We start from the raw sequence: 27,349 nt of genomic DNA, 5'->3' as shown, positions 1-27,349 counted from the left end.
TCAAGCATAATGACCCGTGAGCAGATGTTATGTTATGCACATTTGTAGAGTGCAGTATCAACTGGGAGTGTATCCTGGTGCTGTGTAGGTGTGAGCCCAGCCAGACTTAGGGCCTACTGGGACTACTCGAAAAGCCAGGTCCTCACTCGCTTTCAGGAGAATTCAAGAAGAGAGGAGAAGGCTCTTTCATGTAGTGGTAGGTCATTCGACACTTTAGGACCGATGTAGAAGAAGGCTCAACTACTGGGTCTGGTTTTCCATAAGCGTGGGAGGTGTGCAAGTAGGCATTTGGAGGAGTGAAGGTATCTAGTAAGTTTGTGAAAGCAGATGCGGTTGTTCAGGCATGATGTGCCAGTGTTATGTAGTGCCTTGAAAGAGTATGTGAGGAGTTTGAAATGTGCTTGTTTGTGTATGAGGACCTGGTGGAGCACCTTCAGGTGTGATATGATGTGAATGCAGCTTGGGAGGTTGAGTGTGATTCCGACCGCCGAGTTCTAAATGGTCTGCAGCCTTCTGGTGAGTTTTTTGTTGATCCTGTCATAGAGGGTGTTCCCGGAGTCCAGTTTGCTTGAGGCCAGGGCTTGGATGGTGGTATTCCAGGTGCTGATTTGGAGCCATTTGAAAATCTTCCTCAGCATATACAGGATTTTGGAACATGAGGCAGTGAAGGGGTTGACTTGGGTAGCCACGGTGGTTTTCCTGGTGCTGATTTGGAGCCATTTGAAAATCTTCCTCAGCATCTTAAGGATTTTTAAAAATGAGGCAGTGAAGGTGTTGGCTTGGGCAGTCATGGGGAGTTTGCTGTCAAAAGTGATCCGGTGGTTCTTGGTGTGGGTGGTGGGAGGGAGTGCCGGTCCCTGTTCTGTTCGCCACCAGGCGGAGTCCCACAGTGAAGTGCTTTTCCTGAAGATCACAATTTCCGTGTTGTCAGTGTTCAGCGTTAGACAGTTGGTCTTCATCCAGTGGGTGATTTCAGTAATGCAGGTATTGAACTTGATCCGAGTACTGAGTGTCTTGTCTGTGAGGGAGAGAATGAGTTATGTGTTGTCAGTATAGGAGAGGATGTTGATGTGAGACTGGATGATGCTGGCTAGAGGGATCATGTATGCCTTGAAAGGGGTCAGGTTTAGGGAGGACCTTGCAGAACTCCGCAGATGAGGTCGTGGGCGTCTGAGGTGTATGGTGCTCGGCTGACTGACTGGGTCTTTCCAGTCTGGAAAGAGCAGGTTCATTGGAGTGTGTCTTTAGATTGCGATGTCATGTATGGGTTGGATGTGGATGGGGTGGGAGACCGTGTCACATGCTGCAGAGAGATTCAGAAGGATGAAGGCCACTGTGTCTCCTCTTTCCAGAGTCATACAGATGTAATTGGTGGGGGCAATGAGGGCAGTTTTTGTGCTCTGGTTGGGTCTGAAACCAGACTAAGTAGTATTGTGGAAATGGTGGTCATTGATTTATTTGGTGAGGCATCTGTTGCTGATTTTCTCTAAGACCTTGGCCGGGAATGGTAATAGAGAGATATATCTGTAGCTGATGAGCATTGAAAGGTCTCCGGAGGGTCTCTTCTGAAATGGAAGGCCAGTTGCATGTTTCCAAGCATCTGGGAAAGTCAAAGTAGTGGAGGCATTCAGAATGGATGTAAGCATGGCATTGATGTGTTGCAGTCCTCTGGAAGAGGCGTGGTGGATACAGGCGTCCGATGGGCCTTGAGTGGATGGACTTCATGGTGACGGAGGTTTCTTCTGGGGTGATGATGGGCAATGTGGTTACTTTTAGTTCTGGACTTGACAAGTGCATGGTCTGTCCAGGAGGCTGGTGTGGGCTTGTTGACTATGATGTTGTGAAGTGGTGAAAATAGTTTCCAGGAGATGTCCGGCGATGTGGGTTGGTCCTTTTAATCATTGAGTGAGGACCCGATTTCCGAGGTCTTCGATTAGTGTTTTTGAGTTGAGGTCAGCATAGTTTACCAGATGAACTTTCAACTCTCTGGGTATCATGTAATTGCGAGCACTGAAGATGAGTGGTACCATGAAGTTCATGCTAGTGTTGGTGAAATTGGTGAGGGGTCCTGGTGTTCCGTAGATGGCAGGGACCATTTTGGTGAAGTTGGTTGTGATGTGGAGCTTAAACAACAGGTGTTTCATGCTGGAGATTGACGTGTCCATTGAGGTGGTGCAGCTGATTGTGTTCTTGTGGATGATGTTGATTCCACTCAATTCTGAGCTTTTGAAGTCTATCTTTGCTGGTGAACTTGTAGCCGGGGGTGCATGAATGTGGTAAGCCAGGTACCAATGCAGAGTTCAGCCAGGTTTCCATGAGGAAAAGTAGGTACGGGGCATTGTCATACAGCAAGTCCCAGATCTCTGTGGTGTGTTTAGTGAGAAAGAGGGGGTTGAGGAGCATGCATGTGAGTCTGAAGTGTTATGTGGGTTGTTGCAGGACTTTCCGAGTGCAAGAGAGAAGACTAAAATCAGTGCAGCAGAACCTGGGAGGACAATTGTTTTAGCAGGAATTACATAAAACAACCGATGCAACAATCATATGAATGAAGAAAACGTATAACTGTCTAGTTGTGTCAGTCACAAAAAAATGATTTCCAGCGGCCTAACAGCCTGGGATAGTCTCTGAGTTTCCAAGGACAAGAACTTGGTGAAAACATCAGCGCTTACATTAATCTGCAGACAATAGAAATACAAGGTCATGCTTGGGCATATCCCAGAGGAAAGATGAACTCCAGTGCAAGGTGATCAAGAAACAAGGACACAAGTGAAATCCAGACACCAAAGGCAAAAGTGCATACTGATGCAAAAATGCATGCAAATAAGTCTGAAACTGTGAATCATGTTGTATTGCTCATCTATTGTTCCTACACTGTTCACCTAACATCTCAAGGCTCCTGTGTTTGCAAAGAATATATCACAATTGGACTTTGGCAATCCACTCCTGGAGGGTCTACCACAATCATCATTCAATACTCTAAAAGATACCTTATCCTTATCTATTCTTCTTCTCTTGTTCACCATTCTCAGGGTCTCTTGAAACATCAAGGGAGAAGCATCTCCTGAGGCTGGAGATTTTGGTATCCAAGGAAGATGTGGGAGGGTCAAAAGGGGTACAGAGCCATAAAGGGCCAAAAAAGCGAGGAGGGGCTTGAGAACAGTTGACATGCACCATAAAGAGATAGCTATTAAAGGCAGTCACATAGAGACTAGTAATATGAGACCCTACCAAGCTAGAGCACGTACGTGCAATGAAATCCTGACACAGTGCTTAGAAGGAAAGAGAAGCTTTCCATGCAGAAAAAAGGAGCAATCCCATTTTTGATGACACACACACTTGACACAGGTTTCTCTGTATATCTCAAACATGGCCCTTATAATAGCGTAAACTTCAGGCAGCAGAGAAAGTTTCAGCATCTGAGGGAACACTGCTATAAAAAAACACACTGTTCTCTGTTTCCTGTGCTAATGAAACTGCTGCTACCAACAGAGATGCCAGGATTGGGACATGATGGCTCCCCCAAACTGCTAAATAATGCTAAGCTGTTTCCATCTATTAATTTCATGAAAGAATTTAGATAGACACATTTCCAATTTCCAGGTATATGTAAAAAGACAAAAAAAAATATTTTCTATTAAAACATTGTACATTGGTTTCACTATGAAGATTTGACTCTCTTTTGTCTTCTTCCTGACACCCGGGTTGCTGTGCTTCTTCTTTTTTTTCATTCCCACTTTATAATTTGTCCCAGTTGGTAAATACTGACTCTCACCCCTCGGCCTCCTCCTTGGCATCACAGGATGAACCTCAGGGCTCCATATCACCCTCTTGCCTTTCAATGTGTGCCTTGAGTCACTAAGTTTTATTTGTGAGGGTATAGGAGTTTCTCTTCATTAGTATGAAACTTACACCCGGTCTACTTCAAAAGTTCCTTGTTCTATGATGTTATCATCCTGCACTCAGTCCTCATCAAGCTGCAACCATAGATAATAACTAACGACAAAAATAAACCTTAAAAATACCACATCTATTCTGTTTCCACCAAAATTCAAAACAGATTTTGACTGATATTTAATTAAAGAACTGACAAGTGTAGATATTTCTCCCTTATTCCCCTCTGTGGTCTCACTAGTATTATACTCAATAAAGGCAATTTCAGTGGTAACACACATTAATAAAGTATTAAAGTTTCACCTTCCTGCTCTGAAGAAAGCTAAGACACTTTTGACACCTAACAACTCAAGGCTATTGTGCGTGCATAGAATATGTCAAGATTGGATTTTGGCAATCAACTCCTGGTGGGTCTACCAGAAGCCGCCTTCTAGGCTATAGATAAATTGTTATCACCCTTAAGGAAGTATAATTGCATAACCCCCATTGCATCAGCATTATATCGGACTCTCATTGAGGTGAGAAGTAAATCCAACCTGGGATGCCTTACATACAAAGCCCTGCATCATAACACCTCTTCCTTGCTCAATGTACCTAGTGGTAGAAATGATCTTTCGAGCAAGAATATATTGCTTTAGAAACTCCAGTCCCAAGACCCCAGGATTGGCCAGTGCCTTCTGGAAATCTCTACTCAGCAGAAAGATATATACAAACCCCAATGCAATGTCTTTATGAAGACATTTCAAGACTCACCCTGCCAAAGTATATCTGTTTCCATTCTTGAGCCCAACTGATTAGCTGTCGCTTTTTGATTTCTTTATTATAAGCTGCAGGTTTCTGTGATCTCCAGTGTTACACGTAATTTGTTGTCCTACTTAGACAGCACCCACCTGCTCCCAAGTAACAGAGTACTACAGAAAACTCGTAAATAAGTAAATTTTTGTAGTGTAAAACTGAAGTAAATAGCAGCACAAGCATTAAAGCCTTGTACCAGGTACCGCGACACACAGGTGCCACGCAGTTCTTGTTAACCTACCATTTCAGCAAGACAGAGTATCATGAAGGTAGGTGAAATCAGTTTATAGTAAAATTCTTATTTTGGATGAACCAAGCCTTATCTGACCCAGATGACCCCAGGTGCCACAGGGAATTTATAGCAGCTGACTGCTTGACAATGTTTACTAAGTAAGGAGGGATTATGCACAAACCTGATTAAATGTTAAGAGAGAATGAGGCTTGGATATGCCCACATCAAATTAACTATTACAAATATTAAGCAATGGTTTTCCAGTTTCCACTCTAAAACCTCAAACATTTCTGAATGCTAATCACAGGTTACAGAACATAAGAGCAACATATTTAATAATAAATATAAATACATCCTTACCTGAGGACCAAAGGCTCAGTTGGCCCAGTGACTACATATTAAGAATCATAAAAGGCTAACTTGCTCTGTAGCCTTGTGTTAGAAATGGGGTCTCTGGTTGGCAGTCAGTTTGCACTCGGTCCAAGCAGGGACCCTCACTCTAGTCAGGGCAATGAAGTTACACACACAAGATAAACCCTGCTCACCCCCTTGGTAGCTTGGCACAAGCCGTCAGGCTTATCTCAAAGGCACTGTGTAAAGTATTTGTACCACGACACACAGTAATACAGTGAAAACATTACAAAATAAACATTGCACCAGTTTAGAAAAATTGGTAATATTTATCTAAATCAAACAAGAACAAAACTACAAACGTCCAACATATACAAGTCAAGATATGAATTTTCAAAAGAATAAGAGTCTTACTGTAGGAAGTTGGCTCTGTATGTGCTATTTCAAAGTAAGGAATAGCATGCACAGAGTCCAAGGGTTCCCCTTAGAGGTAAGATAGTAGCAAAAAGAGATAATACTAATGCTCTATTTTGTGGTAGTGTGGTCGAGCAGTAGGCTTATCCAAGGAGTAGTGTTAAGCATCTGTTGTACATACACACAGGCAATAAATGAGGAACACACACTCAGAGACAAATCCAGCCAATAGGTTTTGTTATAGAAAAATATCTTTTCTTAGTGTATATTAAGAACCACAGGTTCAAATTCTACATGTAATATCTCATTTGAAAGGTATTGCAGGTAAGTACTTTAGGAACTTTGAATCATTACATTAGCATGTATACTTTTCACATAAAACACAATAAGCTGTTTTAAAAGTGGACACAGTGCAATTTTCACAGTTCCTGGGGAGGTAAGTTTTTGTTAGTTTTGTCAGGTAAGTAAATCACTTACAAGTCTCAGGTTTGGGTCCAAGGTAGCCCACCGTTGGGGGTTCAGAGCAACCCCAAAGTCACCACACCAGCAGCTCAGGGCCGGTCAGGTGCAGAGGTCAAAGAGGTGCCCAAAACACATAGGCTATAATGGAGAGAAGGGGGTGCCCCGGTTCCAGTCTGCCAGCAGGTAAGTACCCGCGTCTTCGGAGGGCAGACCAGGGGGGTTTTGTAGGGCACCGGGGGGGACACAAGTCCACACAAAAAGTACACCCTCAGCAGCGCGGGGGCGGCCGGGTGCAGTGTGGGAACACGCGTCGGGTTTCCAATAGTTTCCTATGGGAGATCAAGGGATCTCTTCAGCGTTGCAGGCAGGCAAGGGGGGGCTCCTCTGGGTAGCCACCACCTGGGCAAGGGAGAGGGCCTCCTGGGGGTCACTCCTGCACAGGAGTTCCGTTCCTTTAGGTGCTGGGGGCTGCGGGTGCAGGGTCTTTTCCAGCCGTCAGGAAATGGAGTTCAGGCAGTCGCGGTCAGGGGGAGCCTCGGGATTCCCTCTGCAGGCGTCGCTGTGGGGGGTCAGGGGGGACAACTTTGGTTACTCACAGTCTTGGAGTCGCCGGAGGGTCCTCCCTGAGGTGTTGGTTCTCCACCAGTCGAGTCGGGGTCGCCAGGTGCAGTGTTACAAGTCTCACGCTTCTTGCGGGGAGTTGCAGGGGTCTTTAAATCTGCTACTTGAAACAAAGTTGCAGTTCTTTTGGAGCAGGGCCGCTGTCCTCAGGAGTTTCTTTTCTTTCTCGAAGCAGGGCAGTCCTCAGAGGATTCAGAGGTCGCTGGTCCCTTGGAAAGCGTCGCTGGAGCAGGTTTCTTTGGAAGGCAGGAGACAGGCCGGTAAGTCTGGAGCCAAAGCAGTTGGTGTCTTCTGTTCTTCCTCTGCAGGGGTTTTTCAGCTCAGCAGTCCTCTTCTTCTTGTAGTTTCAGGAATCTAAATTCTTAGGTTCAGGGGAGCCCTTAAATACTAAATTTAAGGGCGTGTTTAGGTCTGCTGGGTTAGTAGCCAATGGCTACTAGCCCTGAGGGTGGGTACACCCTCTTTGTGCCTCCTCCCAAGGGGAGGGGGTCACATTCCTATCCCTATTGGGGGAATCCTCCTTCTACAAGATGGAGGATTTCTAAAAGTCAAAGTCACCTCAGCTCAGGACACCTTAGGGGCTGTCCTGACTGGCCAGTGACTCCTCCTTGTTTTTCTCATTATCTCTCCTGGACTTGCCGCCAAAAGTGGGGGCTGGGTCCAGGAGGCGGGCATCTCCACTAGCTGGAGTGCCCTAGGGCATTGTAACACGAAGCTTGAGCCTTTGAAGCTCACTGCTAGGTGTTACAGTTCCTGCAGGGGGGAGGTGTGAAGCACCTCCACCCAGAGCAGGCTTTGTTTCTGTCCTCAGAGAGCACAAAGGCTCTCACCGCATGAGGTCAGACACTCGTCTCTCAGCAGCAGGCTGGCACAGACCAGTCAGTCCTGCACTGAACAATTGAGTAAAATACAGGGGGTATCTCTAAGATGCCCTCTGTGTGCATTTTTTAATAAATCCAACACTGGCATCAGTGTGGGTTTATTATTCTGAGAAGTTTGATACCAAACTTCCCAGTATTCAGTGTAGCCATTATGGAGCTGTGGAGTTCGTTTTTGACAGACTCCCAGACCACATACTCTTATGGCTACCCTGCACTTACAATGTCTAAGGTTTTGCTTAGACACTGTAGGGGCATAGTGCTCATGCACTGGTGCCCTCACCTATGGTATAGTGCACCCTGCCTTAGGGCTGTAAGGCCTACTAGAGGGGTGACTTATCTATACTGCATAGGCAGTGTGAGGTTGGCATGGCACCCTGAGGGGAGTGCCATGTCGACTTACTCGTTTTGTTCTCATCAGCACACACAAGCTGGCAAGCAGTGTGTCTGTGCCGAGTGAGGGGTCCCCAGGGTGGCATAAGATATGCTGCAGCCCTTAGAGACCTTCCCTGGCATCAGGGCCCTTGGTACCAGGGGTACCAGTTACAAGGGACTTACCTGGATGCCATGGAGTGCCACTTGTGGAATCAAAAGTACATTTTAGGTGAAAGAACACTGGTGCTGGGGTCTGGTTAGCAGGGTCCCAGCACACTTCTCAGTCAAGTCAGCATCAGTATCAGGCAAAAAGTGGGGGGTAACTGCAACAGGGAGCCATTTCTTTACACAAGCCCCCCCCAGCCCACAGGCCAGGAGACTCAGCCAAAGCTGGGAGAGTCTTCCTAGTCTGTCAGGCGAGGAAGAGTAGAGGAAATAGGCTGGTTTGTTGCAGGGCCTACTCTGCCTTACATCCTCCTGTCCAGGTCATTCCCTCTGGGGAACTGACCCACTTCCACAGTGACAGGACCTAATCTGAACTGCCTCTTGTCTGTGCTTTTATGTCTTCACCCATTCTCTCTATTTTGGGGTTAGAGGTATCCACCTCTGCTAATCTTATCTTAGCCAGGGTCACCCCTAGCTTACCCAAAGAGGTTACCCAGAGCTGGAGTAACCCCACCATGACCAACAGGGTCAGGGGGCCTAACTTGCTATTTGGCATGGGGTCAGACCACCATGCCAAGGATAGTGCAGCCATAAAGGCTAACACCCAGCAGAGGCCACTGACAGCTGTCAGTGCCCAGAACCACACATTTAGCTCTTCACCTACAAGGGAAGGGGCTAAGTTACAGGCTTCTTTGGGTTCAGGGTGCCTGTCTGCTGTATTAGAGTGGGGGGTTACCACATCTTGTAGTAAACACCCTTCTTCCACTCTTTCTTCTGTTAGCTGAGGAGCCACCCACTCAGACGTAACAGTTGCCTGACTAGCCAGGACTTCTTGTGGGTCAGGTTGGACTTTATCAGAGCCACTTTTGGAGTTCTCCCCTACTGGAGCAGAATCTCCTTGGCTTGCTGGAACCTTGGCTAAAGGTTGTCCACCTTTCCTACTCTGTTTCCTTTTCTTTTTCTTCTGGGGCCTACTTGCATTTACTGCAGAGGCAGGACCTCCAGAATCCTTGGGAGAGGACTGGCACTGGACCACTTCCTCTCTTGGGCTCTGACTAACCTCTCGGTAGTCATTTCCAAGGAGACAATCAAGGGGGAGGTCTGTACTGACTACCACCCTTCTCCAGCTAAAAGTCCCACCCACTTCTATGGGCACAAAAGCCACAGGCCTATCAGTGACCCTGTCTGGGCTAACTCTTACTCTGGCAGTCTCACCTGGGATGTACTGGTTTGAGAACACCAGCCTGTCATGCACAATAGTGTGACTGGCACAAGTGTCTCTCGGGGCAGTGGCTGGGATTCCATTCACCAGTAGGTGGTGGAAGTGTCTACTTCCCTCTGGAATCTCCAACTCACCAGTTGGGCCCTTTTTCCAGTTGAAGGCTATGAAGACCTCCTCATCTGAGGAGTCATCCCCAATGGCTACACTGGTTACCCCTGGGATTTTGCTAGGGGGTTTGTTTTTGGGACAAGAAGTGTCCTTGGTGTGGTGCCCTGTCTGTCTACAGTTATGGCACCATGCCTTAGTGGCATCCCAGTTCTTACCCTGGTACCCACTTTTGTTTTGGGTTGTGTCTCGGGGCCCACCCACCTGGTCTGGTTTTTGGGGGCCTACAGAGGACTCTTTTTCTTTATTTCTAGTGTCACCCACTTTCTCCTGGGGAGGCTTTGTAACCCCTTTCTTTTGGTCACCCCCAGTGGAAGTTTTGGTTACCCTAGTCTTGACCCAGTGGTCTGCCTTCTTTCCCAATTCTTGGGGAGAAATTGGACCTAGGTCTACCAGATACTGATGCAACTTTTCATTGAAGCAGTTACTTAAAATGTGTTCTTTCATAAACAAATTATAAAGCCCAACATAGTCATGCACTTCATTTCCAGTTACCCAACCATCCAGTGTTTTCACTGAGTAGTCTACAAAATCAACCCAGGTCTGGCTCGAGGATTTTTGAGCCCCCCTGAATCTAATTCTATACTCCTCAGTGGAGAATCCAAAGCCCTCAATCAGGGTTCCCTTCATGAGGTCATAAGATTCTGCATCATTTCCAGAGAGTGTGAGGAGTCTATCCCTACACTTTCCTGTGAACATTTCCCAAAGGAGAGCACCCCAGTGAGATTTGTTCACTTTTCTGGTTACACAAGCCCTCTCAAAAGCTGTGAACCATTTGGTGATGTCATCACCATCTTCATATTTAGTTACAATCCCTTTAGGGATTTTCAACATGTCAGGAGAATCTCTGACCCTATTTATGTTGCTGCCACCATTGATGGGTCCTAGGCCCATCTCTTGTCTTTCCCTTTCTATGGCTAGGATCTGTCTTTCCAAAGCCAATCTTTTGGCCATCCTGGCTAACTGGATGTCCTCTTCACTGGAGTTATCCTCAGTGATTTCAGAGAGGTTGGTCCCTCCTGTGAGGGAGCCAGCATCTCTGACTATTATGCTTGGAGTCAGGGCTTGAGAGGCCCTGTCCTCCCTAGATAGGACTGGTGGGGGGGAATCACCCTCCAAGTCACTATACTCATCCTCTGTGTTGCCATCCTCAGAGGGGTTGGCTCTTTCAAACTCTGCCAACAGCTCCTGGAGCTGTAGTTTGGAAGGTCTGGAGCCCATTGCTATTTTCTTTAGTTTACAGAGTGACCTTAGCTCTCTCATCTGTAGATGGAGGTAAGGTGTGGTGTCGAGTTCCACCACATTCACATCTGTATTAGACATTATGCTTCTAAAAGTTGGAATACTTTTTAAGAATCTAAAAACTAGTTCTAGAATCTAATTCAAACTTTTACCAAACTTTTAAACTCTAAAAGCAATGCTAACATGGACTAACACAAGGCCCTAGCAGGACTTTTTAAGAATTTAGAAAAATAGTTCAAATTGCAAAAATCAATTTCTAATGACAATTTTTGGAATTTGTCGTGTGATCAGGTATTGGCTGAGTAGTCCAGCAAATGCAAAGTCTTGTACCCCACCGCTGATCCACCAATGTAGGAAGTTGGCTCTGTATGTGCTATTTCAAAGTAAGGAATAGCATGCACAGAGTCCAAGGGTTCCCCTTAGAGGTAAGATAGTGGCAAAAAGAGATAATACTAATGCTCTATTTTGTGGTAGTGTGGTCGAGCAGTAGGCTTATCCAAGGAGTAGTGTTAAGCATTTGTTGTACATACACACAGGCAATAAATGAGGAACACACACTCAGAGACAAATCCAGCCAATAGGTTTTGTTATAGAAAAATATCTTTTCTTAGTTTATTTTAAGAACCACAGGTTCAAATTCTACATGTAATATCTCATTTGAAAGGTATTGCAGGTAAGTACTTTAGGAACTTTGAATCATTACATTAGCATGTATACTTTTCACATAAAACACAATAAGCTGTTTTAAAAGTGGACACTGCAATTTTCACAGTTCCTGGGGGAGGTAAGTTTTTGTTAGTTTTGTCAGGTAAATAAATCACTTACAAGTCTCAGGTTTGGGTCCAAGGTAGCCCACCGTTGGGGGTTCAGAGCAACCCCAGTCACCACACCAGCAGCTCAAGGCCGGTCAGGTGCAGAGGTCAAAGAGGTGCCCAAAACACATAGGCTATAATGGAGAGAAGGGGGTGCCCCGGTTCCAGTTTGCCAGCAGGTAAGTACCCGCATCTTCGGAGGGCAGACCAGGGGGGTTTTGTAGGGCACCGGGGGGGACACAAGTCCACACAAAAAGTACACCCTCAGCAGCGCGGAGGCGGCCGGGTGCAGTGTGGGAACACGCGTCGGGTTTCCAATAGTTTCCTATGGGAGATCAAGGGATCTCTTCAGCGTTGCAGGCAGGCAAGGGGGGGCTCCTCGGGGTAGCCACCACCTGGGCAAGGGAGAGGGCCTCCTGGGGGTCACTCCTGCACAGGAGTTCCATTCCTTTAGGTGCTGGGGGCTGCGGGTGCAGGGTCTTTTCCAGCCGTCAGGAAATGGAGTTCAGGCAGTCGCGGTCAGGGGGAGCCTCGGGATTCCCTCTGCAGGCGTCGCTGTGGGGGCTCAGGGGGGACAACTTTGGTTACTCACAGTCTTGGAGTCGCCGGAGGGTCCTCCCTGAGGTGTTGGTTCCCCACCAGTCAAGTCGGGGTCGCCGGGTGCAGTGTTGCAAGTCTCACGCTTCTTGTGGGGAGTTGCAGGGGTCTTTAAATCTGCTACTTGAAACAAAGTTGCAGTTCTTTTGGAGCAGGGCCGCTGTCCTCTGGAGTTTCTTGTCTTTCTCGAAGCAGGGCAGTCCTCAGAGGATTCAGAGGTCGCTGGTCCCTTGGAAAGCGTCGCTGGAGCAGGTTTCTTTGGAAGGCAGGAGACAGGCCGGTAAGTCTGGAGCCAAAGCAGTTGGTGTCTTCTGTTCTTCCTCTGCAGGGGTTTTTCAGCTCAGCAGTCCTCTTCTTCTTGTAGTTTCAGGAATCTAAATTCTTAGGTTCAGAGGAGCCCTTAAATACTAAATTTAAGGGCGTGTTTAGGTCTGGGGGGTTAGTAGCCAATGGCTACTAGCCCTGAGGGTGGGTACACCCTCTTTGTGCCTCCTACCAAGTGGAGGGGGTCACATTCCTATCCCTATTGGGGGAATCCTCCTTCTACAAGATGGAGGATTTCTAAAAGTCAGAGTCACCTCAGCTCAGGACACCTTAGGGGCTGTCCTGACTGGCCAGTGACTCCTCCTTGTTTTTCTCATTATCTCTCCTGGACTTGCCGCCAAAAGTGGGGGCTGGGACCAGGAGGCGGGCATCTCCACTAGCTGGAGTGCCCTGGGGCATTGTAACACGAAGCTTGAGCCTTTGAAGCTCACTGCTAGGTGTTACAGTTCCTGCAGGGGGGAGGTGTGAAGCACCTCCACCCAGAGCAGGCTTTGTTTCTGTCCTCAGAGAGCACAAAGGCTCTCACCGCATGAGGTCAGACACTCGTCTCTCAGCAGCAGGCTGGCACAGACCAGTCAGTCCTGCACTGAACAATTGAGTAAAATACAGGGGGTATCTCTAAGATGCCCTCTGTGTGCATTTTTTAATAAATCCAACACTGGCATCAGTGTGGGTTTATTATTCTGAGAAGTTTGATACCAAACTTCCCAGTATTCAGTGTAGCCATTATGGAGCTGTGGAGTTCGTTTTTGACAGACTCCCAGACCATATACTCTTATAGCTACCCTGCACTTACAATGTCTAAGGTTTTGCTTAGACACTGTAGGGGCATAGTGCTCATGCACTGGTGCCCTCACCTATGGTATAGTGCACCCTGCCTTAGGGCTGTAAGGCTTACTAGAGGGGTGACTTATCTATACTGCATAGGCAGTGTGAGGTTGGCATGGCACCCTGAGGGGAGTGCCATGTCGACTTACTCGTTTTGTTCTCATCAGCACACACAAGCTGGCAAGCAGTGTGTCTGTGCTGAGTGAGGGGTCCCCAGGGTGGCATAAGATATTCTGCAGCCCTTAGAGACCTTCCCTGGCATCAGGGCCCTTGGTACCAGGGGTACCAGTTACAAGGGACTTACCTGGATGCCAGGGTGTGCCAATTGTGAAATCAAAAGTACATTTTAGGTGAAAGAACACTGGTGCTGGGGCCTGGTTAGCAGGGTCCCAGCACACTTCTCAGTCAAGTCAGCATCAGTATCAGGCAAAAAGTGGGGGGTAACTGCAACAGGGAGCCATTTCTTTACACTCACTCCATAGAAAACAATGGAAATGTTGATTTAATACAGAGTACCTGGTTTGCGTCAAAAATAAAGCAGCACGGGCGAGCGTGCATCAGAAAAGTCAGTGATGCGTGGATTCCTTTCTCGCAAGCGAGTCAGTGCGTCATTTCTTCTCTGGTCAGGTCAGCGATGCACTGTTTTTCTTTCCCGCAAGAGAGCAATGCGTCGATTTCCAGACAGGGAATCTCGGATCCGCGCAGGTTCATGATGACTTTGATGCCCAGCGATGATGTGGGAGAAATCCAGTTACAGGGTGTTAGCAAACCGCGCTGCACGGGGTTTGTGTCGTTATCAGCAGCCGCAAGTGGGTGCTGTGTCGTTTCTCCAGCTGCGATGCGTCGATCTCCCAGCTTTAATGCAGGTGGAGCATCGATTTTAGCCGCGAAGCAGGTGGCGTGTTGTTTTTCAGCATTGTGGTGTGCCAAACATTTCCCTACACAGTGTTCTGTGCGTGGATTTCAGTAAAACCTCACCTCTTAAGGGCCCAGAGACTGGACAGGGCACCACTTGGCAGGGCAAGAGTCTCAGCAGAAAGTCCAGGTGCTGGCAGAGGAAGTTTTTGCTTACCCTGAGACTTCAAAACTGGAGGTAAGCTCAATCCAAGTCCTTGGAGATTCTTCACAAGCAGGAATAAACCACAAAGTTTAGTCTTTGTCCTCTTTCAGGCAGAAGCGGCAATTGCAGGCCAATCCGGCAAAGCACAGCACAGTCATAGGCAAGGGTGCAGTACTCCTCCTCCAGCTCTTCACCTTGGCAGGGGTTCCTCTTGATTCCAGAAGTAATCTAAAAATCTGGGGTTTTGGGTCCACTACTTATACTCCTTTCTGCCTTTGAAGTAGGCAAACTTCAAAGGAAAGTCTCTGTTATTTACAGGCTCCTGCCTTGCCTAGGCCAGGCCTCAGACACACACTAGTGGGTCGGAAACTGCATTGTGTGAGGGCAGGCATAGCCCATTCAGGTGTAAGTGACCTTTTCTTTCTCCACTCTAGCTCAGATGGCCCATCAGAATATGCAGGCTACACCCCAGCTCCCTTTGTCTCACTTTCTAGACGGGATTCACAAACAGCCCAACTGTCAGCCTGACCCAGACAGGGAATCCACAAATAGGCAGAGTCACAGAATGGTTTAAGCAGGAGAATTCCCACTTTCTAAAAGTGGAATTTTCAAACTGACAATCTAAAAACCAACTTTACCAAAATATGCATTTTTAACTAGTGAGTTCAGAGGCACCAAACTCCAACTTCCATCTTCTCCCAAAGGGAAACTGCACTTAAAAGTTATATAAAGGAGTCCCTATGCTAACCTATGAGGGAGATAGGCCTTGCAACGGTGAAAAACAAATGTCACTGTTGGAACATGTAAAACACATCAGTACATGTTCCACCTTTAAAATACACTACACTCTGCCCATGGGCCTACCTACAGCCTACCTTAAAATGGGAAAGTTTGGGCCTGGCAAGTGGGTACACTTGCCAGGTCGAACTGGCAGTTTAAAACTGCACACACAGACACAGCAGTGGCTGGTCTGTGCCATGTTCACAGGGCTACTTATGTGGGTGACACAACCAGTGCTGCAGTCCCACTAGTAGCATTTGATTTACAGGCCCTGGGAACCTCCAGTGTGCTTTACTAGGGACTTACAAGTAAGTCAAATATGCCAATCATGAAAAAGCCAATTACACATACAATGTAAACAGAAGCACTTGCACTTTAGCACAGTGGTAAAGTGCCCAAAGTAACAAAAACAGCAAAAATAGAGTCCAGCACACAGTCAAAACATGTAAAGCAGAGGCAAAAAAGACAGGCGCGACCACGCTAAGGATGTCAGGTCTAACAACTTGTAATTGCAGTTCCTGCAAAAGCTTTCAAACAAGGCAATAGTAATGTAACTCTCCTTTCCAATTTGGACAGAAATCCAAGAAAGGTAGGGGGTAAAGGTCTTTCAACAGCCACCTTCTAGGGGAGCCAAAAACTTCAACAACATCAAAGGGATGATAATTGCAAATGGTACTTCATCCACCTCCTGACCTGAGAAGACAGTGCCCCAACTGGCAAAGCAAGATTGTCTTTTCCAATACAAATCCTGGGTTTGCAACAGATGCAGTTACTTCTCAAACATCAATTACAGAATATCAGCAACAAGGTAGAGGGTAAAGCTGCAAACCATGGCCACTGTTGCCATTTTGTTTAAAGACTAACACAAAGACAAGGCCTTTCACAATGTAGAGGGTGGTTTGACCTACACCTCCCCATAACATTTACGCGTTCAACTATGATACCAGTTGAAGAGATTATTTCTGTAAATGAGACTGTGGGGGTGACGGGGTGTGTCAGCATACTGGAAGGCTCTTACCACCCTAAAGAACAAAAAATAGAGGTTAAAAGCTAATGGGGGATTCTGTTCCATCTTGATCAAGTCTTTTAAATGTACTTGTTACAGCTGCTACACAGATGACACCAAGGTCATCCTGAAACTGGCATGGTCACCTGACTCAGACACATGTGTGCTATGAAAATGCGTTTTTGCAGTCAAGAACTGGATGACCAGAAGGAGTTAAAACTATATTGCAATAAAATGGAAGTCTTAAGTATCATTCTACAGGCTGACTGAGTTGGGCCATCTACCTTCCCATAAAAATTCTATTACATAGTCAGATCTTCTTCCACTGCCCTGGTCACCCAGATGGCTATTTTCTTTCCTGCAATTTCAGCAAGACACTCCACGCTACTATTGTGCTTGTGCATTCTTGTCTGGGCTATACTGAATAAACTCTTAGTTCATTGGAATACTTTTCCCCAGACTCTAGAGGGTTCAAAGCTGAGCAGCAAAACTCTGGGTTCGTCTTCAACCTTGGGATCCCATCTCCCTAGCTTTTCTAGCATTCAAAGGGCTGAAAATGACCAAGCAAATCGCCATCAAGCCACTCTGCACTGCACATCAACCACTCTATGAAATAGTTTCAATGTCCCTCCACCAGAGGTTGCACTGCTGCCAGCGCAGACGTAGCCTTTGCTGGAAGACCCTTTTCCAGCTCAAGGTCCTGTAACGGTACAAATCACATTTGAGTGGCTCCTCATTCTCTGTTCAAGATACAAAATTACAAAAATCTTAGGGAGTTCCCAAAAGAAAATTCTATGATCACCTATCAACGAAGAGCTCCAGCAAATCATATTGAGTCCCTTTTCTGTTACCAGAACTTGATGTAACATTGTCCAATAGAAGACTTATAAAATCTCCATCCTCATCATGGGTTCCCATCCACCCATAGGAATACTTCTGCATATAGTTCCTAGATGCCAGCTTGTAATAGACCACACGTTTCATCAAGGTGGGGGGATACATTTTTAAGGCTCTGCAATCTAACATTGTTCCTGTGGCAATAACTGCTTCAGGGCCACTGTCACATAATCAGTACATTTCACCTCCCCTCAAACACAAGGCGCAAGTCTTTACCTATAAGATAAGAATAATAATATAAGATACAGTCCACTTATGATGGTCATAATCAAATATGCAATCTATCAGCTTCAAATACTCAAAAAGGAAACAGTGCAACAAGGCTACATTGCAGCTTGTGCTACCCAGATTCCAGTGACAATGTCAACAACCCCCATACACCCCTCTTATTCTACTGGGGTTTTGTCTGATTTTTCCTGTATCTTTGTCAAACATTTTTTCCAATTTCCAGTACAGTTTGCTTTGGCCAGGATCTCACTGGAGTGTTTAGATTGTTGGTTATTAGAGGATAAGTATGGTTAGTACAGTAACACAGACGGTATCTAGTGTCTTTCTGCACAATATTCCCTTTTTGGCATCTACATTTCAGACTAGTCCCACTTTCTCACAAATATTATTTGAACACTTCGCTTACTAGTTAGGGTTAGTCTATGTTAATTAGGTTTTTCCAATTGATTTAGGTCCGTATTTATACTTTTTTTGTGCCGCATTTGCGCTGCTTTTTGAAGCAAAAGTGGTGCAAACTTACAAAATACAATAGTATTTTGTAAGTTTGCGCCGCTTTTGCGTCAAAAAAAGTGCGCAAATGCGGCGCTAAAGAAGTATAAATATGGGCCTTATGTTTCTTTCTAGTTAATCATGGTGATATCAGTACACTTCTCTCACATTATACTGTAGATTGGAATTCCCTCTACCTTTTATTTCCTGGGCTCCTGGAATCACTATAAAGTTCTAAAATGCTGTATCTTTCTGTGAATTTATTAGTAATTTTCTTAACATTTCTAACACTGGACACAAACGCTAATCTTTTCCCTTTGCATACAATACAGTTGCCAGGTAGCACGGAAAGCAAACATGGTGGAAATGCTTAACATTGCAAGTTGTCCCTAAGTGCTAATTAACCCCCATGTAACAAAAGGAGACTATGGTAGTTCTAAGTGATACGTTTCTCATGTTATGAGTACTTAAGATGTGATTGTGAGTTCTATTATGAAAGGTTAATTCTCCAAAGCCTTGATTAGGAGTGCCCTGTAGGGGAAGGTGCTATTTACAGCACTTGATACAACTCTCCTGGGTTCAGAGTTTATCAGATGAAATAAACCACACCTATTCTGAGTTTCTAAGGGACAACATTTGGATTTTGGTGCTTACATATCCACCTGTCACCATGAACACTATACTCTTTCCCTCTGTTAAATTACAGCAGGTTTGACCTACGAAATGTAACGAAAGGTGAGGAATGAATCACACCCGGCAATTGCTAGAGGTGTTAAACGTCAAAACAGGGAATACTGTATAAACAGGGGTTTGCAAAGTGGTCGAAAAATATGTACGAACACTTTTTCCCATAGACACAGAATGGGTAAAAACCTTTGCTACATCTGGCCCTTAGAGTAGTCTCAATGAGGCTGTTCCTGCCATCCTCTTCCTAGGACCCCCAAATTCTAAACATCTCAGAGGAAAAGTCCTTGAAAGACCTCACATTTTTGAGTTACAAGGGAAAGGATTCCCTTGCTCGTAGTTCTTTGCAGATGAAAAAAGTTTCATTTGAGCACTATAAAAACACAAAGCTCATCAGGAATAATGAGTGAAATGGGTTTCATGCGAGAGCAAAGCCGATACTCAAGAAATAGCCCACGGAAGAAACGGTGGTTTTGCTTAGTTACAGAACTTACAAACCCTTGTTCAAAATACTACTGATGTCTAGCCACCCACGTATCCCAGCAGAAACAGATAGAAATAGACCCAAGCAACCCATTGCCTTGTGCGTCACAGTCATCCATCAGGACACAAATGCTTTTCACCAGCTTGGACTTGTGGGTACATTCATGTAAAGAGACAAGCAAAATACTGTACATCTTAAAGCCCTCTTGGCTAATACTTCGAGGCTGCTTGAAGACGTTCAATTTGAACAGGGGGCGCTCTGGAATTACGCAGTTGGGCCTAAGTAGCAGGAATAGATACAAAGCTGAATTATTCACAATGAAATATTGGTAAAACCAGTTGTTTTTACCCCCGTCTATTTTCTTATGTAATACAGTTTTGAATTGACTACGCTGACGCTGGTTTCATTGAACGATGTAACATATGTCAATAAACGAAAGCGCCTCAATAAGATTATATCTGAGGGCAGGATTTCATAAACCCCTGTTGGCAGGCTCTGCTCATTAGGGGCCTTCCAACAAAACAGCATCAAGCGTTTCTCAAATTAGGCCCTGCTGCGGGTGCTCAAGAGACTGAGACCCGGGAGGGGAGAATAAAGGGTTGGGGGGGCACTGAGGTGGGGGAGTATTGTGAATTAGTTTGGTAAGAGTATTGTACTGTACTGGCATTTATATGGCCTTCATGCATCTGTATTCAAACCTGTTCATAGAAACGACGTGAGCATAGATACTGACGTTCGCATTAAGCTGCAATTTATTATGTATTTTTTTACAATTGTGCTTCATTAAGTAACGCTTTCCACAATTGTGGACTACCAACTTCGATTTATGGAACTATTTATTCCCAATTAACAGACAAGATAAAAATAGGGAAAAAGAAGATATAAAAACTCATATTGAGTAATACTTCTGAAATCTACAAAGACCATACAGCCTTCCACGTTCCATTTAGAAACTAGAAATGCCCACCACACGCTCCTCAACCTCATCGCGATTTCAAAAAGTGAAAGCACACAAGCTGTACAAATAGCAAGGACAAACGGAAGGCGGAAAATACGCATAAAAAACAAAGATACTTCGGAGACTAAAAATACTTAATACAGAGCAATGAAGGTTCAGAAATGAAGATGGAGACAGAATAAAACACATTCAGCGACAAAACAATTGCAAGTCACCTACTTACAAGTTAACAAACACTTGTAAAATACATGAATGGATTTGGGTGTAACCATTACCACAGTAACAGGTGGTAAAATATTCGACTAAAAGGAAAACAGGGATACGGTTTACATGACTTGGATTGGGGTTAAAGCAGTGATTACTACTGCACGTGGTAACAAGGAGCACAGAGATCTGGTGCCTGCTGTGTGAAGCGGCCCCATCTACACTCGACTGCTCCTCAGCCCAGCTTTCAGCGCTGCTTAGTGGGGGTTATTAGAAGGAAGGTAGATATGTTGTTTATTGTGTTGCTTCATGTAGACTTCACAATAGAAGCATGTTTGTTTACCTATTATTCTAGACCGGGGTTATATAGCATGACATGGCACTAGGATGTAGTTTAGCACCGAGCTACAGGCATAATGTGGATTATAGTGTGCAATTGAGAGCTGCACATTATAACAACTTTACACAAGTTCAAGACACGGGAAGAACATTGTGTGTTTAAGGACGCGTTTTCTCTGAGTACAAAGCATATATATATTTCTGATGGTTAGTGCTGACTTCTCATTGTGTGGAGAATGTGAAAAGTCTTTATGGAGAACTGGGGCAAATATGTGACCATTGATAGTAGCCCAGAAGACTTACCCTATTGACAAGCCCTGTGATGCACCCTCACAACATCCAGATTCCTGCATTAAAATACTCATATGTAGAAGCCATGACATTGGCACAAATCTTCATGTAGGATATCACTACATTTGCATCACAACAACAACACATTGACTCACATGGAGTTTTGAGCTTAAGGTAAAAGTTGCAAATAGGGTAAGCAGTAGGGTACGGTTAGGATGAGGGATACTAGTAGTAGTGTTAGCGGTGGGGTGTGGGTAATGGTTGGAGTTTAGGCTTTCATTTGGGGTAAGTTTAAGGTTAGTGTCACAGTAAGGTCAACTTTTGGACCTATGTTTAGTGTTAGTCTTAGGGTTAAAGTGCACGTAGAAGAAGGATTAGCCTTAGTATTATGATTAGGTTTAGATTTAGGATTAGCGTTAGTGTTAGGAATTACCAAAATCCAATGTGCAAAATGTTGGAGAATGCAATCAAAGCCACAGAGAAAAAAAATGTTTCCCTATTGTTGTTGGTGGCCTGTACTGGAGGACTGTTTTTGTTATTATACCCCAAGAGAATTCTTCTGAACGCCTTCACTAAAGAATACGAGCCATCATTTCCTGTCACCCATGGGTTACCTCTTTCCTTTCTAACTGCTCATTTAAACTCAAACTCTTATTCCTCTAGTTGAACTTCTAACTTACTCATAGATGTCCTTTAAATTTCTCTAACTCCATTGTGCAAAAAAAGACTACCATTTATCAACTCCAAGCAAAACCTCAGTGCCCACAAATAACCACAGAGCCATAAAATATGAGTTAGACCATGACAAAAGCTAAAACCATATGTTTGGGATTAATCCTGGTTCCACACCAGGCAAAAAACACAAAAAAAACTGGCATTAACTCTGTACTGTATGAAGAGAAATCCTGTGAGTAATACTGAACACCGCACCATTTTCCAAATCCAGAAAGCAGGGAGTAATCATGAACTGCAGATTATGCTGAATCATAGAACCTTAGCAGCAATCCTGGACTAGGTGAATAGAGACCTTGGAATCATTCATAGACTTCAAGATACAGCTTGATGCCCATATCAACGGAATAGCCATCTCTGGCCACCAGTAATGGCTTAACAGCATGAACCTGAACGGATTTCACCACTCTTTCACCCAACACCACACCTCTGACATTTATCCTGGACATCCATGGCATCCTCATGGAAAACAAATCCATGAAAACGAACACAGTCTACTAAAGAGAGGAAAGACATTACTCCTAGAAAATGACTTCAGAACTGCAAATCAAGTTATTGAACCCTTGCATCTTTATGGCAGCGAGTCTCTGTGCCACTGACTCTTGGACGCTGTGCGTGCTACCCTTTTAGGCATCTTGCAAGTCACATCATGCCTCATCAGGTGACAAAATGTCACATCATCACACCCTTATGGAATTGCACTGGCTTTCTTTGCTATCTCACACCCTCTTCAATCCATCTGCATCATCTACAGAGCCATCAAGACCAGCATCTCTGCCTACTTGGCTTAAAACTCTCCATCTCTGATGGTTCTTGACAAACCCAGGGCCAGCACAACATTCGACTGAAGACAAGGAAGTACAAGAAAAAAAACAGAGATCATCTCTATGCGCCAAAGATAATGAACGACATTATAGTACCAAACAAGACCACCCAAACCCTGCTCTAATTTAGGTTAGAGATGGAGATACACTTCTTTAAAGCACACTACATCATGGTGCAGTAACAGTCCACTTCGGTTCTCCAAATCTAGCTACACCTTAAAACACTTCTTGATTGTATCTTTGCCTTTGACTCTGTACAATCAGCCTCCTCTGTGGGCTTGACTTGCAATGTACAAGTTCCACATACAAACATCCATACTCATGTTCTCATCGTTTATCCAGTTATTACCAGATTTTCTATAACTAACTCCACATATATGTACCTATGTGAAACGTTTTATCTGGTTCGTAGATGTGGAGCTAGGAATAGTAAATCTATACTTCCCTATATGCACTTACCTTTCAATATTTTGTCCCTCAAAATTCTGTTCTCCATATTCTTGTACCACAATATTTTAAGGGTGAATCTTCATTAGTACAACTGTAACATTGCAGGTCGGAGACCCCAAGAGCAGAAAGCACTGCCCATCAACTTCTGCTCAGGACCCAGTGTCCCCTTACCTTCAGGTGGTGGCTTATCACGCATCTGTTCCTATTTTTGGCTGGTCCAGGGCGCACACATGTGAGATTTGTTACACAGTGACTTGTGAAATGTGTTCTCTGCCACTCCTGTACCAAAGGTATCACTTCAGTGTGAGTGACAGCCACTACCCTCCTTTTGCTTCCAACACAGACACTAGCGCGTACGCAACTGTGTTTTTTTGCGTATGTGGATGTACAAATAAAACGATCACCCTTATAAAACAATGAGCAACAAACAATACATGGTTCGTGTCAATGTCGACCTATATTCTTGGAGCTGCCTGGTCGTCTTTTTGCAAAATGGAAAATTAGAATAACTAAATTTCTGGCAGATACACTGGACACAGCACTTCTTATAAAGGTAAGGCTAATAGCTTGTGCGCAACTGCATAAACTGGATCGAGTCCTCTAATCTCTATCTGAGCTAACCCTGTTATCCAGGCTTTAATCTGAAGGCCCTCACTAGTAGCTGTGTACAAAAAATCCTAGTGAGTATTTTTACTTTCTGAGTAGAGAGGGCTATACATATTTGACTTTTACATTTTTAAGATGTTGAATTTCTAGTTTGTGGGAAATGGACAGGGTGTAAAAATGAGAACAAGAACCCAACAACAGTTGGATGAATAAAACGCAAGAATGCGACGTTAATTTCAGAAGTCATACTGAATCAATGTAATGATGTGTTTTTGTTAGAGAGCAACATAACTGGAGGGGAAGGGGGAATCTGCATATGGTCCAGATATTAACGTATTCATTTCCAGACGTATTTCCATAGAGCAGCTGCTTTAGAATAAATGTAAACACATGCTCCTCAAATATTTCCTGTTTACTGTCAGCTGCTGCCTGTTGCTAAAACTGCTCAAGTGCTCCGTTTGGGAAGAAGGAAACCCTGCAACGAGTTGTGTTAAACAAGCCTGGCTCTTTAAAGAGACACTGAGATTTAAGTGACCCTTGGATATTCCCGGAAGATTCATACTGCTTCTAAGCCTCGCCAACACCCTACCGCATCCCCTACGCCAACAAGCGCAGGTATGCAAGGAAATAATGTTTTTAAGCCCCCCCCCCCCAAAAAAAAAAAATAGTTTAAACAAGTATATCTCCAAATCAGTGAGTAGCTAAGCCTTCGGTAGATGCAAATATTTAATCTTGCACTTACTCTGAGGAGCACTGGTCAATAAACCCCAGACTGGACGTTCAGACGTGACTCTGGGAGTCGCTCTGTTTACGGGTTCATCGTCCCACGATTCCTGCAACCGCCAGATTTGCTCTGCTCTGAAGAAGTGTTCGCGGATTCATATTCCGAGGCTGTCTGTGGCTTCTCGGCGCCACTTGTCGCGCTGCCCGCCGTCCGTCGTGTCACACACGCAGCGTGCAGGTGCCGAGCTGGCCGCCTTTGTTTGCACTCGGTAACCAAGCACTCCGGCCGAGGAATGCCGCCGAAGTTCAGCCGCTTGGCGTCCGCGCCTTACCGCCGAACCAGAAATCCTGGGCTAGCGGCAGCTAGGAGGTCCGGCCGCAGGCTTCCATTCGTTTTCACCACAAATTGTCGTTGTTGTGTGCCTGCCATTGGCAGAGCACCTTCCTCGACTCTTCGGTGCAGAAATAGCTCAAGGATTACCTGACGCAGCCCATGTCTTTAGAGCCAAAGCTGACATAAGATTTACAGAGGGTGGGGGCACGGTGCAACTGATCCACACACGCGAGGCCCCTTCGCCTCATACCCACGGCCAACCATTGGAACCAGAAGGCCCGGCACCACCAAAAAGTGGCCACATTCGTGGATCTCGATCTTTAATCAGATATTGCCCAGTTGGCTGCCTTTTGGATCAATGTTTTTTGTTATTTATTTTGTTAAAACATTGGCCAGGGAAACTTGAAAGTTCTGCGTTGAAGAATCTTCTCCGTGCAAACTTAAGTTGTTTTAGGCCTTGCTACCTCACACCCCAATGCCACCTCCTGGTAACAGTTGAATTGTTAATGGGCTTCTCAGAAGCAGCCTCAATGTGATGGGGAGATGCCAGACAACGAAAAGAGTGGAGTGCTAGCCTGGCCAACGGGGCTCGTAATTGTTCAGTTCACAGCAAGGAGGCCCTCCCGAATTTCAAAGGTGCAATGAGCAGAGCATCATAAAGCCTTGTTCCTTTGTGCAGCACAATCTCCCGGGGCCAGTACATTCACGGCGAATTAACTGAGGCAGATTGGCCACATAAAGAACTCAAGAAAAAAACACAGTCCACATCTGGCATCTGCAAGCAGCCTTTCGAATAGGGGTTGAATGGTATCACTGGCAATCTGACCGTGGCTGCAGCGACTCAGCAAGACTGAAGACCACCTTGACGGAACTCTCACCCGCCCAAACCAAAGTACTACTTTGTCTATGGTAGGTTATAATGGGAGCAGTGGTGACCCAGAAGCCCTGGGTTCAGGCTGTCCTAACACCATTGGAAAATGTAGATCATTTTCTCCGTTGGTGGTTTCGGAACGCTGTCGCTCCTGGATGGACTCCATAGAGTACTCCTTTGATGTATGAACTGTGCCTCCAGGGCTTCTTTTATGTCCAGTTTACCAATGGCAGATCCCACGTTTGATTACATCTACATTAAAGTTGCGCATGTAGAACAAAATCTATCTCACACGTTTGGCAACCACCATGTTTATGGGCATTAGCCACATCTTCAGGGCTTAAATTGAGCCAGAAGTTTCAGGTGAGGCCCACTGGCACTCTTTTTATGGGTATAACACTTATTTTTCCTCACCATTCTTTGACCCAGAATACAAGAGAGAAAATCACAAAAGGTGCAAAGAAGGAGGAAGTCAACGGAGGAAAACAGTGACAAACAAAGCAGCGGTGAAAAGAACCTGACATCGTAAGATAAAGAGTGGATGGTGTTGGATGAAAGCAATATAAAGTGGAACTAAAAGACTGTGCAGCCTTTGTATTCAGAACCACAGACGTTCAGTAACTCCAGACGTTCAGTAACTCTGAGCAAAACTTTGAGCCTCAGGACTTATTTTTAAAAAATAACTAAGCACAGCACACCAGGCTTGTCCACATTGTCAAAACTCACACACCTCTCCCAGCATTGTCCCAAATATGCCAAACTGCAAACAAGCCTCCTTCAACTCATTTGCCAGCCAGGAATGCGATTCAAATCCAAATTGCTTCACAACTTCACCAGGTGTATGAAACACTTTATAAGTAATGCAGTCTAACCGAACAGAAAGTGCCTTAGACCTCACAAGGGGGCATGGAAAGTATATTTTTGGCAGGGTATTTATGTCACAGCCCTCAGCAATAGTGCTGAGGCTGCCCCTTTTAAAAAAAACAGTGACTGATGTATTCCACCACTATTATTCTTACCACCAGTAGGAATCAAATCCAACCACTTGTACCAGCAGCAGAAATGCCATATCTTTGAATATAATAAGTAATTCAAATGTTGGAAAATTACACCTCAGTGTAGCAGTACTCTCTGGGGAGTGACGTTTTACAAATCACTTCCAAAGTAAAGCTCATCAAACTCTCTCTTCATGGCGATATGTCTCCCTCATGTCCTGCCTGAGTATTGTGATGACGCTGCTCCTCATTTGATAACATTTGACTCTCTAGGAGTTTGAGATACCTGATGAACTCTGAGATGCCTTTGTACAGTCAGTGCCACCCTGTGAAGACTTGGCATTAGCCATGATTAAGACCTACGTGCAGGTCAGCATCTTCATGTAGGCATGTATGGCCAGGCACTTTGAAGCAGTGGCGATATCTGGCCACACAATTGACCGTTCCAAATCATACTACATTAAGAATTTACAAAGTTACTAATTTGGACCGATAGAGATTTCTCAGGCTTCACTGACACATTCAGGACCAGATGCATACAGTAAGCACAGCAATTATGTAAGCATGCTTCCATTACGCACAATACTGACAGTTACACAGTGCTTAGTTTGTAAATAAAAACGTTCCAGTGCCCTAAGCCCTCATCTGAAACATGCGACTGCTGCATTTAAATGTGCGAGCACTGAATACTGAGGCAGCGTAATCCTGAAGACATCTCCGGGCTCTTTAATCCATTTACAGTCACTCCTGCCCCTTCAGCCCACCCCTGCAGCTTTCTGCTTTCTCCCTTTGTGACGCTTCGTTTTTTCTCTTCCTCCGTCTTTTCATCTGTGTCTTTTGCTCGCAGTAAATGCTTGAGGCAGGAAAATAAGCGCCGGCCCTCAAAAATAAGTGCTGGTGCTCTGCACCGGAAACAAGCAAAAATTAAGCACTGCATTTGCAGGCAATGCACTCTGACTGAAAACAGATACAGCATAAACAGAAGCAGTGCAAACCTCCCACACCCTGCAGAAGAAGACA

General features: G+C 45.1%; 1 protein-coding gene across 1 annotated transcript in view; it reads right to left on the bottom strand.

Annotated features, from left to right (window-relative positions):
* FRMPD2 (FERM and PDZ domain containing 2) overlaps window positions 1–24,422 on the bottom strand; it is a 393,759-nt gene extending 369,337 nt beyond the window's left edge. Inside the window, exon 1 of the mRNA XM_069240896.1 lies at window positions 24,149–24,422. The gene's annotated coding sequence lies outside the window, so the exon portion shown is untranslated. The remainder of the gene's footprint in view (window positions 1–24,148) is intronic.
* Between the last annotated feature and the right edge of the window lie 2,927 nt (window positions 24,423–27,349).

Source organism: Pleurodeles waltl, chromosome 6, assembly GCF_031143425.1.
Source record: "Pleurodeles waltl isolate 20211129_DDA chromosome 6, aPleWal1.hap1.20221129, whole genome shotgun sequence".
Lineage (NCBI taxonomy): Eukaryota > Metazoa > Chordata > Amphibia > Caudata > Salamandridae > Pleurodeles > Pleurodeles waltl.
Note: the sequence above shows the minus strand (reverse complement) of the source record. Positions and strands in the feature narration are given on the sequence as shown.